General features: G+C 42.1%; 1 pseudogene; it reads left to right on the top strand.

Annotated features, from left to right (window-relative positions):
* Window positions 1-13,708, top strand: part of LOC110502094 — a 332,876-nt pseudogene that overhangs the window by 297,802 nt on the left and 21,366 nt on the right.

Below are 13,708 nucleotides of genomic sequence, written 5' to 3'. Positions count from 1 at the left end.
GACTTCACAAATGTTGTATTTTTGGTTTGATAGAATGTTTTATATTTTTCGTAGATTAAAGATATTACACAAAGTTCTATCTAGCGCTGCGGCTACTGGAAAGTTTTATAACTCTGTGATGTAGCTCTAGTTCTACCTTGCTCTCCCTGAGTGAGAGACATACACGCTTTGACAGACAGTCCATCAACTAGTCAGAGGGGTTTAGAAACATAGATATATTTTTGAAATTTGCCGTTGTTCCCCTTTAATGCAATGAATGTCTCGGACGATTCATTTTTCTCATTTGTAGATATGGCTACTGACAAACTCAAAGAAAGCCAGTAAATTGTTTTACGATTAATGACACACATCTTTCAATGTCATTTGGAGAAACTATTATTCAAATACCATGATGTACATTGATCTAAAGTTTGAGCCATTGTTGTCTCATTGGAAACATTACGGTATAGAATAACCTGATCACACGCAATACTTCTTACACATTAAGCATAGGCTACTAAACCTTTACTAGCATCAAGTATTGGATTAGACATACCGTTATCATGTTTGATAGGGGAAAGAATAGTGAGTGCATCTAAATATGTCAATGGATAACACAATTCTTCACATCTGAATGTTAAACTTTATTTGCCATATTTAATACAAATACCTTGAAAGTCTTTGTCATGTTCACGCTTTCATGTTTACAAGCTCTGATTTTCCTTGCAGTGTTCAGACTTCCGTAGACCGAGGGATGTGTCTGCTGACTGGATTACAGGAAATATCTATTGGACAGACCATTCTCGAATGCACTGGTTCAGCTATTACACAGCCCACTGGACTAAGCTCAGATACTCTATAAACGTGGGCCAGCTCAGAGGGCCAAATTGCACCCGTCTGATAACTGACATTGCAGGAGAGCCGTATGCCATCGCTGTCAACCCACCGCAAGGGTAAGAGCATCCTTTTCATACAATGTTCAATTTCATCATTATGTTGTCACTTTATACCTTTTTGCTTTGTCATTATTTTGTAACTCTGCTGAAGGAAGACGGCTGTGCAATTTTGAAAAATGCATCCAAGATGGGTTCCAAAATGTGTTTTCTTTACTGATTTGTTAAACCATACATACAGTATTTGACAGGGATTCCATAAATATATCAGTGGTTCCTGGGATTCTATAAGTATAGACAGGGATTACAGGGATTCTATAAATATAGACAGGGATTACAGGGATTCTATAAGTATAGACAGGGATTACAGGGATTATATAAATATAGACAGGGATTACAGGGATTCTTTAACTATAGCAGGGATTCTATAAATATAGACAGAGATTACACGGATTCTATAAATATAGACAGGGATTACAGGGATTCTATAAGTATAGACGGGGATTACAGGGATTCTATCATTTATAGCAGGGATTCTATAAGTATAGACAGGGATTACAGGGATTCTATAAGTATAGACAGGGATTACAGGGATTCTTTAACTACAGCAGGGATTATATAAATATAGACAGGGATTACAGGGATTCTATAAGTATAGACAGGGATTACAGGGATTCTATCATTTATAGCAGGGATTCTATAAGTATAGACAGGGATTACAGGGATTCTATAAGTATAGACAGGGATTACAGGGATTCTTTAACTACAGCAGGGATTCTATAAATATAGACAGGAATTCCAATCTCTGTGCATTTAATCCCCTAATATCCATTAGACCAGATGCTATGGAGACCCAACAGAAAATACTTGTCTTTGTACCTTCTACAGGATGATGTATTGGACAGTAATAGGTGATCATTCTCATATTGAGGAGTCGGCTATGGATGGGACTATGCGTAGGATATTTTTGGAGAAGAACCTCAGGAGACCAACAGGTATCTACAGTACAGTGTCTCCTCATGTCACATTAGTATGTTTGATTTAGCTAACATACTGTACCATAGGATAACACTTTTTCACAATCTTGTTAAAGGCAATGACTGTAGGAGTTGGTAAGACAGCAAATACCGATCTGGGACCAGGCTAGTTGTAGACTAGAGGATAAAGCTGGTTAAAATAAGGCCATGGAAAAAGTTAATGAGTGTCTCTGACAGACCAAACCTGTTGTTATGGTCTTGGGGGAGACACTTGGTGCTGATCTAGTTTTTAAAGATGGTTTGGCCTCCTTTAAGATCAGGGACCCATGAACTGTCCCCAAGGTAGAAGGAATTCACAATCTGTGTAAAAACGCACACCGATTTAATCACCATGGCAACTTGGGTATTTTATCCACATGATAGAAATACATAGTAGATTTAACACCAAAAATCTGTAATTAAAAAATATATATATGCTGGTATATGCAGTACCAATCAAAAGTTTAGACACATCTACTCATTCAAGGGTTTTTCTTTGTTTTTACTATTTTCTACATGGTATAATAATTGTGAAGACATCAAAACTATGAAATAACACATATGGAATCATGTAGTAACCAAAAAAGTGTTAAACAAATCCAAATGTGATTTATATATTTGAGATTCTTCAAAGTAACTACCCCTTGTCTTGATGACAGTTTTTGCACAAACATTTGACTGGTACTGTATATATCCTGTAGAATGATTCCATTGAAATGTTAATGACTTTCTCTCGGCTGCGAAGGAAGTGAGGTACCAAAAGGAAATAGATGAAATAACTGTCAGTTTATGCAGTCTATCTGCAGTTTATATGGAATGTTGACAGCTGCAATCCATGCAATTGTGTTCAAATATTTCAAGAACATTGTTTCTAATCTGAAAGCTCTCAAAATGAAGGCATCCATATTGATCTTTACAAAAATTCATGAGGAAAATAAAGCTTGTTCTCTCATCCTCACCAGGTCTGGCCATCGATTACTTCAACCAACGTTTGTACTGGGCTGATCCTGAGCTCTCCGAGATAGGCAGTGTGAGATTGGATGGGTCGGACCCTCTGGTTGCAATCAGGGACAGACACGGTAACACCACCCTGAGAACAAAACAAAGATTTACTTTCCTAGCACATACTAGCTACTGATGTGATCATTGTTTAATTTCCTCTACATTTTATCAACAGATTGCTACAATAACATAGTGTGTGCGTTTGTGTTTAGTGTTTCCCTTAGGATTTTTTCCAGCAACTGTGGCAAAGTTGCATGGGGGGGGGGGGGGGTAGTGGCCGTGGCCAATGGCACAGTCTACCACCAAAATGTTTAGAGGCCCTCTTGGCTGCAGAGACAGCATTTTGTTCTTTTAAAGTACATTTCCTGCAATTCTAAACATTTTGTCAACACTAATGCCGGGTTTGCATGATATCTGAATGACTCATACATTATAACAAAATCAATGACATGACCATTTTTATTCTCCCTGACTGTCTAGTTTTTATTTTGTTAGTTCTCAAAGGAAAATATATAGCTCCATTATCTTTTCTACATACATGGTTTTAGGCATTTAAGTTTGCACTGAAAACATTTTACCATCCCAAATAGGATTTTCTAAAAAACATATATATTATTTTATTTTTTCAGTGTTCATGGTCATATGCTTCTTTCCACCCTGCCTTCATTCTGTTTCCATGGCTGTGTTCCCAGGAATATCCCAGCCATACAGGATTGACATATTTGAAGACTACATCTACGGGACTGGTCTAAAACATGAAGTCTTCAGAGTTCACAAGTATGGCAAACAGCCTGTGGAGTTTCTCCACTTGGGTCTCGAGAAAACGACCAATGTCCTGATCTCCCACCGATATAAGCAGCAAGATGGTAAATATATCAAATCTACTGCTGTGTTTCAATGGGTCATTTAATGAATACAAATGTTAATAAGGGTCTTGGGTAATGCAGGGAAATTAGGAGGGTCATGTGCATAGTGAAAGTACCATTTGAATAGCCTTCAAGCTTAAATGGGTGTGGCAGGTAGCCTAGTGGACTTGTAACTGAAAGGTTGCAAGATCGAATCTCTGAGCTGAGCTGACAAGGTAAAACTCTGTCGTTCTGCCCCTGAACAAGGCAGTTAACTCACTGTTCCAAGGCCCTCATTGAAAATAAGAATTTGTTAGGTAAAAAATGGAAGTATAACAATGGCAACTAACATGATATGCCAGTAACATGATTTTGCCGTTTTGGTTAGTGATTATTGTCTTATTTCACTGTAGAGCCTTCAGCACTGCTCAATATGCCTCAATATGCCCTCTTGTCCCGCCTCCCACACATGCGGTGACCTCACCTGGTTTAATTGATGTCTCCAGAGACAATACCTCTCTCATCGTCACTCAATGCCTTGGTTTACCTGTATTCACATCCTACCATACCTTTGTCTGTATATTATGCATTGAATCTATTCTACCGCGCCCAGAAACCTGCTCCTTTTACTCTCTGTTCCGAAGGTACTAGACGACCAGTTCTTATAGCCTTTAGCCATACCCTTATCCTACTACTCCTCTGGTGATGTAGAGGTTAACCGAGGCCCTGTAGCCCCCAGTACCACACCTATTCCCCAGGTGCTCTCATTTGTTGACTTCTGTAACCGTAAAAGCCTTGGCTTCATGCATGTTAACATTAGAAGCCTCCGCCCTAGGTTTGTTTTATTCACTGCTTTAGCACACTCTGCCAACCCAGATGTCTTAGCAGTGTCTGAATCCTGGCTTAGGAAGGCCACCAAAAACCCTTTCATTTCTATCCCTAACTATAACATTTTCCAACAAGATAGAAGTGCCAAAGGGGGCGGAGTTGCAATCTTCTGCAGAGATAGCCTGCTGAGTTCGGTCTTATTATCCAGGTCTGTGCCCAAACAATTTGAGCTTCTACTTTTAAAAATCCACCTTTCCAGAAACAAGTCCCTCACCGTTGTCGCTTGCTATAGACCACCTTCTGCCCCCAGCTGTGCCCTGGACACCACATGAATCGATTTCCCCCCATCTATCTTCAGAGCTCGTGCTGTTAGGTGACCTAAACTGGGACATGCTTAACACCCCAGCCATCCTACAATCTAAGCTTGATGCCCTCAATCTCACACAAATGATCAATGAACCTACCAGGTACAAACCCAAATCTGTAAACACAGGCACCCTCATAGATATCATCCTACCCAACCTGCCCTCCAAATACACCTCTGCTCTCTTCAACCAGGATCTCAGCGATCACTCTCATTGCTTTCGTCCATAATGGGTCTGCGTTCAAACGACCAACCCTCATCATTGTCAAATGCTCCCTAAAACACTTCAGCGAGCAGGCCTTTTTAATCGACCTAGCACGGGTATCCTGGAAGGATATTGACCTCATTCCGCCAGTAGAAGATGCCTGGTTACTCTTTAAAAGTGCAATCTTAAATAAGCATTTCCCATTCAAAAAAATGTAGAATCGCGAACAGATATAGCTCGTGGTTCACTCCAGACCTGACTGCCCTTGACCAGCACAAAAACATCCTGTGGCATACTGTATTAGCTTCGAATAGCCCCCGCGATATGCAACTTTGCAGGGAAGTTAGGAACCAAATACACAGTCATTTAGGAAAGCAAAGGCTAGCTTTTTATTTTTTTTCCTTTTTTTAAATTTTTATTTTTACCCCTTTTTCTCCCCAATTTCCTGATATTCAATTGTTTTAGTTGCTACTATCTTGTCTCATCGCTACAACTCCAATACTGGCTCGGGAGAGACGTTCTCCAATACACAACCCGCATCCAACCCGGAAGCCAGCCGCACCCATGTGTCGGAGGAAACACTGTGCACCTTGGTTAGCGCACACTGCGCCCGGCCAACCACAGGAGTCGCTGGTGCGCGATGAGTCAAGGACATCCCTACCGGCCAAGCCCTCCCTAACCCGGACGACGCTAGGCCAATTGTGCGTCGCCCCACGGACCTCCCGGTCGCGGACGGTTACGACAGAGCCTGGGCGCGAACCCAGAGTCTCTGGCCTTTCTTTGGACACTGTGTTAACAAACCTCCAGACGAGCTTTAATGCCATTTAACTCTCCTTCCGTGGCCTCCAACTGCTCTTAAATGCAAATAAAACTAAATGCAGGCCTTAACCACTGCGCCACCCCTAAGGCTAGCTTTTTCAAACAGAAATTTGCATCCTGCAGCACAAACTCCAAAAAGTTTTGGGACACTGTAAAGTCCATGGAGAATAAGAGCACATCCTCCCAGCTGCCCACTGCACTGAGGCTAGGAAACACTGTCACCACCGATAAATCCACGATAATGGAGCATTTTTCTACGGCTGGCCAAGCCTCCCCATTTCTCCTTCACCCAAGTCCAGATAGCTGATGTTCTGAAAGAGCTGCAAAATCTGGACCGGTACAAATCAGCAGGGCTAGACAATCTGGACCCTCTCCTTCTAAAATGATCACCCGAAATTGTTGCTACCCCTATTACTAGCCTGTTCAACCTCTCTTTTGTATCGTCTGAGAACCCCAGAGGTTGGAAAGCTGCTGCGGTCATTCCCTTCTTCAAAGGGGGAGACACTCTAGACCCAAACTGTTACAGACCTATATCTATCGTACCCTGCCTTTTCTAAGGTCTTCAAAAGCCAAGTTAACAAACAGATCACCGACTGTTTCGAATCCCACCGTAGCTTCTCCGCTATGCAATCTGGTTTCCGAGCTGATCATGGGTGCACCTCAGCCGCGCTCAAGGTCCTAAACGATATCATAACCTCTATCGATAAGAGACAATATAGTGCAGCTGTATTCATAGACCTGGCCAAGGCTTTCAAATCACCACATTCTTATCGGCAGACTCAACAGCCTTGGTTTCTTTCTTTTCTCTGTATACATCAAGGATGTCACTCTTGCTGCTGGTGATTCTCTGCTCCACCTCTACACAGATGATACCATTCTGTATGCTTCTGGCCCTTCTTTGGACACTGTGTTAACAAACCTCCAGACGAGCTTTAATGCCATTTAACTCTCCTTCCGTGGCCTCCAACTGCTCTTAAATGCAAATAAAACTAAATGCATGCTCTTCAACCGATCGCTACCAGCACCTGCCTGCCCGTCCAGCATCACTACTCTGGACGGTTCTGACATCTACAAATACCTAGGTGTCTGGTTAGGATGTAAACTCTCCTTCCAGACTCACATTAAGCATCTCCAATCCAAAACAATCTAGAACCGGCTTCCTATTTCGCAACAAAGCATCCTTCACTCATGCTGCCAAATATACCCTCGTAAAACTGACTATCCTACCGATCCTTGACTTCGGCGATGTCATTTACAAAATAGCCTCCAACACTCTACTCAGCAAATTGGATGCAGTCTATCACAGTGCCATCCGTTTTGATACCAAAGCCCCATATACTACCCACCACTGTGACCTGTATGCTGTCCTTGGCTGGCCCTCGCTTCATATTCATTGCCAAACCCACTGGCTCCAGATCATCTATAAGTCTTTGCTATTTAAGGCCCCGCCTTATCTCAGCTCACTGGTCACCATAGCAGCACCCACCCGTAGCAGCAGGTATAGTTCACTGGTCACCCCCGAAAGCCAATTCCTCCTTTGGCCGCCTTTTCCTTCCAGTTCTCTGCTGCCAATGACTGGAAAGAATTGCAAAAATCACTGAAGCTGGAGACTCATATCTCCCTCACTAACTTTAAGCACCAGCTGTCAGAGCAGCTCACAGATCACTGCACCTGTACATAGCCCATCTGTAAATAGCCCATCCAACTACCCCATCCCCATACTGTATTTATTTATTTTGCTCCTTTGCTCTCCAGTATCTCTACTTGCACATTCGTCTTCTGCACATCTATCACTCCAGTGTTTCATTGCTATATTGTAATTACTTCGCCACTATGGCCTATTTATTGCCTTACCTCCGTTATCTTACCTCATTTGCACACACTGTATATAGACGTTTTCTATTGTATTATTGACTGTATGTTTGTTTATTCCATCTGTAACTCTGTGTTGTTGTATGTGTCGACTGATTTGCTTTATCTTGGCCAGGTCGCAATTGTAAATGAGAACTTGTTATCAACTTGCCTACCTGGTTAAATAAATGTGAATAATAATAATAATTTAAAAAAAAACAATAGTAACGACAATGTCGCATTGATATTCTATCTGGTTCACCAACACAGACTGCAGATAACTGTGGGTCCACAGTCTGGATGGAAGTGCAAGAGCTCTGTTTCTTGAGCTAGTTTTTCATTTTCTCAAGTGTGGGACATGAGAGTCATTTCATCTCCCATGTTAGGAGCAATCAAACCAATATATCCTTCATCCTCTGCCTCTCCACTTCTCCTTTCACTGTAGCTCTCGGGTGCTATTTGTTATCTGTATCGTGTTTAGAGTTGTGGCGCGTCAGGCACTAAAGGGCAGCTGAACCGTTCCCCAAAGACTCATTTGTCCAGCTTCTGCTGCTACTCTCTGTTTATTATCTATGCATAGTCACTTTACCTCTACCTACATGTACATATTACCTCAATTACCTTGACTAACCTGTGCCCCCGCACATTTACTCTGTACCGGTACCCCTGTATATAGCCTCGCTACTGTTATTTTATTGGTGTTTTTTAATTATTTGTTATTTTTCTATTTTCTTCTTCTTCGTTTTTTGTGTGTGTTTTACTTCAGCTTATTTTAGCAAATACTTTCTTGACACTTATTTTTCTTAAAACTGCATTGTTGGTTAAGGACCTGTTGTATTCAGCGCATGTGAAAAATAAAATGAGATATGATTTTTGTAGCCTACTCTTTGGGCAGCATAAGTTAATGCACAGCTAGCAGAACAGAAAGACCAGGAGTGTTACATGCTGACCAGACCGCACCAGTGCTGATTTTGTCCCCCCCACACCAGACGCGATCAGGGCACGCAGGTTGAAATATCAAAACAAACTCTGAACCAATTATATTACGGTAATTTGGGGACAGGTTCAAAGCATTAAACATTTATGGCAATTTAGCTAGCTAGCTTGCTGTTGCTAGCGAATTTGTAATGGGATCTAAACATTGGGTTGCTATTTTACCTGAAATGCACAATTTCCTCTACTCCGACAATTAATCCACAGATAAAAACCCAAATTTGTTTCTAGTCATCTCTCCTCCTTCCTTCAGGCTTCTTCTTCTTCTTTGGACTTTAAATGGCGGTTGGTAAGCAACTTTTATCACAACCGAATGACGTGTGGACCTCAGTTCATCTTTCAATCACCCACGTGGATATACTGTATGCTCCTAAAAACCAATGAGGAGATGGCACGTGGGTAAATGCTCCTAAAAAACAGTGAGGAGATGGGAGAGGCAGTTCTTGCAGCGTGTCGAGCATCACAAATATAATCAAGTTCTATTTTAGTGCCTGACTAAGCAATAATTTAATAACATGTATGTGTACATTTATTTTGCAATGCGTCCGGTCTGGCCAGCATGTTGCTGTTGTTTTGATGTCTTCAGCAGAATACATGGACACCCATTATTTCGCTAGCTTTGAACCACGATGATCCCTATCACCCCAAACACAATCAATTTGTGTTTTTTTTGTTATTATTGAAAACCCAAGGCTTCCAAAGTAGTGTTCACTAACAGAAAAGGAAAGGGGGATACCTAGTCAGTTGTGCAACTGAATGCATTCAACTGAAATGTGTCTTCCACATTTAACCCAACCCCTCTGAATCAGAGAGGTGCGAGGTGCAGCCTTAATCGACATCTATGTCATCGGCGCTTGGATATAGTAGTCCTTTGGGACCAGGAATTGAGTGGAATATGGACCATATGTCTTGTTGATTCTGAATAGAAATACATTTGTGCACAATATTAACTAAATCCATAAGGTTTAGCCTCTTCCCTGTGTGTTTCCCTCAGAATGTTTAATGGAACAATGGTAATAACGGAGTGGATGTTTTTTATTTGACGACTGTATTGAAGCTTCGGCTTGAATGATAAATCCTCTTGGCATTAACATTTTTTTTATTTAACTAGGCAAGTGACACAAGTGAACAGATTGTTATTAACAATGATGGCCTACCCCAGCCGATGCTGGGCCAATTGTGAGCCGCCCTATGGAACTCCCAATCACGGGCAGATGTGATACAGCCTGTATTTGAACCAGGGACTGCAGTGGTGCCTCTTGCACTGAGATGCAGTGCCTTAGACCACTGCGCCATTCTGTTTGTCTCTTGTCTTTCTGCAGCGGTCAACCCGTGCCTGAGAATGAACTGTGACTTCATGTGTCTACTGAACCCAACTGGCGCCACCTGCACCTGTCCAGAAGGGAAGGTACTGGTCAACGGCTCTTGCAGTGATGTCAACGTCTCAGGTAATCTCGTCAAGACCCCTGCTTAGACCTCACCTACTGCCTCCAAATGTAATTTCACCTCTAAAACTGCTACAAAAGCAAGACCTAGCTGAGAAGGAACTTGGCCAAGTAAAATCTTTCTGAATCGCTCAGCATTTTGTGTACAGTCGTGGCCAAAAGTTTTGAGAATGACACAAATATACATTTTCACAAAGTCTGCTGCCTCAGTTTGTATGATGGCCATTTGCATATACTCCAGAATGTTATGAAGAGTGATCAGATAAATTGCAATTAATTGCAAAGTCCCTCTTTGCCATGCAAATGAACTGAATCCCCCCAAAAACATTTCCACTGCATTTCAGCCCTGCCACAAAAGGACCAGCTGACATCATGTCAGTGATTCTCTCGTTAACACAGGTGTGAGTGTTGACTTGGACAAGGCTGGAGATCACTCTGTCATGCTGATTGAGTTCGAATAACAGACTGGAAGCTTCAAAAGGAGGGTGGTGCTTGGAATCATTGTTCTTCCTCTGTCAAACATGGTTACCTGCAAGGAAACACGTGCCGTCATCATTGCTTTGCACAAAGAGGGCTTCACAGGCAAAGATATTGCTGCCAGTAAGATTGCACCTAAATCAACCATTTATCGGATCATCAAGAACTTCAAGGAGAGCATTTCAATTGTTGTGAAGAAGGGTTCAGGGAGCCCAAGAAAGTCCAGCAAGCGCCATGACCGTCTCCTAAAGTTGATTCAGCTGCGGGATCGGGGCACCACCAGTACAGAGCTTGCTCAGGAATGGCAGCAGGCAGGTGTGAGTGCATCTGCACGCACAGTGAGGCGAATACTTTTGGAGGATGGCCTGGTGTCCAGAAGGGCAGCAAAGAAGCCACTTCTCTCCAGGAAAAACATCAGGGACATACTGATATTCTTCAATTGTGCAGGGATTGGACTGCTGAGGACTGGAGTAAAGTCATTTTCTCTGATGAATCCCCTTTCCGATTGTTTGGGGCATCCGGAAAAAAGCTTGTCCGGAGAAGACAAGGTGAGCGCTACCATCAGTCCTGTGTCATGCCAACAGTAAAGCATCCTGAGACCATTAATGTATGGGGTTGCTTCTCAGCCAAGGGAGTGGGCTCACTCACAATTTTGCCTAAGAACACAGCCATGAATAAAGAATGGTACCAACACATCCTCCGAGAGCAACTTCTCCCAACAATCCAGGAACAGTTTGGTGACGAACAATGCCTTTTCCAGCATGATGGAGCACCTTGCCATAAGGCAGAAGTGTTAACTAAGTGGCTCGGGGAACAAAACATCGATATTTTGGGTCCATGGCCAGGAAACTCCCCAGACCTTAATCCCATTGAGAACTTGTGGGTCAATCCTCAAGAGGCAGGTGGACAAACAAAAACCCACAAATTCTGACAAACTCCAAGCATTGATTATGCAAGAATGGGCTGCCATCAGTCAGGATGTGGCCCAGAAGTTAATTGACAGCATGCCAGGGTGGATTTCAGAGGTCTTGAAAAAGAAGGGTCAACACTGCAAATATTGACTCTGCATCAACTTCATGTAATTGTCAATAAAAGCCTTTGACATGAAATGCTTGTAATTATACTTCAGTATTCCATAGTAACATCTGACAAAAATATGTAAAGACACTGAAGCAGCAAACTTTGTGGAAATTAATATTTGTGTCATTCTCAAAACTTTTGGCCATGATTGTCCTTCAAAAGAAGACTTGAAATTATAGCATAAGACGACATGCAATATCAAACTCTTTTTACTGGCCCAGGGCTAAATTCATGTCTCTGTAGACACTGATCATATTCATAGTTTACAAATAAAAGGTACTTCAAAAACCTGTGTACAAGATCATCATAATGAACATACTGTGTCTTGATGTGTTAAAGGCGAGCTGTGTCGGCCACCGTGTGAGAACGGCGGGCGCTGCCTTGCCAATGAGAAAGGGGACTGGCGCTGCTACTGCTGGCCTGACTTTTCTGGAGAACACTGTGAGGTCAATCACTGCACCGACTACTGCCTCAATGGAGGCACTTGCATGGGCTCACCGCTGGGTGAGTCTGCTGATAATATCTATATATTGATTGGTGGATGGCTGGATTGAACTAAAATAGTGCAGAACACTTGATTTTTACTTTATGTCTCTTTGCTACAAACCAGTCAAACGGTTACATAATGCATGCAAAAGGGCAATTATTCACAACATCTCAGTCTCTTACCACTGATGGATTGTGTGGACTCACAAGAGAAATTACCCAAATAAATAATACATGCTGCGAAGGTTTGTGTAAATGTTAAATCGCTTCATGGATTGCAAGAAAGGCATTTCACTGTACTTGTGCATGTGACATTAAAACTTGAAACAAAAAAGTCAATTTTAGAGAGTGTGCTAAATATAATACGTGAATGTTGAATGCTGACATACAGTGCCTTGCGAAAGTATTCGGCCCCCTTGAACTTTGCGACCTTTTGCCACATTTCAGGCTTCAAACATAAAGATATAAAACTGTATTTTTTTGTGAAGAATCAACAACAAGTGGGACACAATCATGAAGTGGAACGACATTTATTGGATATTTCAAACTTTTTTAACAAATCAAAAACTGAAAAATTGGGCGTGCAAAATTATTCAGCCCCCTTAAGTTAATACTTTGTAGCGCCACCTTTTGCTGCGATTACAGCTGTAAGTCGCTTGGGGTATGTCTCTATCAGTTTTGCACATCAAGAGACTGACATTTTTTCCCATTCCTCCTTGCAAAACAGCTCGAGCTCAGTGAGGTTGGATGGAGAGCATTTGTGAACAGCAGTTTTCAGTTCTTTCCACAGATTCTTGATTGGATTCAGGTCTGGACTTTGACTTGGCCATTCTAACACCTGGATATGTTTATTTTTGAACCATTCCACTGTAGATGTTGCTTTATGTTTTGGATCATTGTCTTGTTGGAAGACAAATCTCCGTCCCAGTCTCAGGTCTTTTGCAGACTCCATCAGGTTTTCTTCCAGAATGGTCCTGTATTTGGCTCCATCCATCTTCCCATCAATTTTAACCATCTTCCCTGTCCCTGCTGAAGAAAAGCAGGCCCAAACCATGATGCTGCCACCACCATGTTTGACAGTGGGGATGGTGTGTTCAGCTGTGTTGCTTTTACGCCAAACATAATGTTTTGCATTGTTGCCAAAAAGTTCAATTTTGGTTTAATCTGACCAGAGCACCTTCTTCCACATGTTTGGTGTGTCTCCCAGGTGGCTTGTGGCAAACTTTAAACGACACTTTTTATGGATATCTTTAAGAAATGGCTTTCTTCTTGCCACTCTTCCATAAAGGCCAGATTTGTGCAATATACGACTGATTGTTGTCCTATGGACAGAGTCTCCCACCTCAGCTGTAGATCTCTGCAGTTCATCCAGAGTGATCATGGGCCTCTTGGCTGCATCTCTGATCAGTCTTCTCCTTGTATGAG

This window comes from Oncorhynchus mykiss, chromosome 22, assembly GCF_013265735.2.
Source record: "Oncorhynchus mykiss isolate Arlee chromosome 22, USDA_OmykA_1.1, whole genome shotgun sequence".
Lineage (NCBI taxonomy): Eukaryota > Metazoa > Chordata > Actinopteri > Salmoniformes > Salmonidae > Oncorhynchus > Oncorhynchus mykiss.
This window is presented reverse-complemented; position numbering and strand designations above follow the sequence as displayed.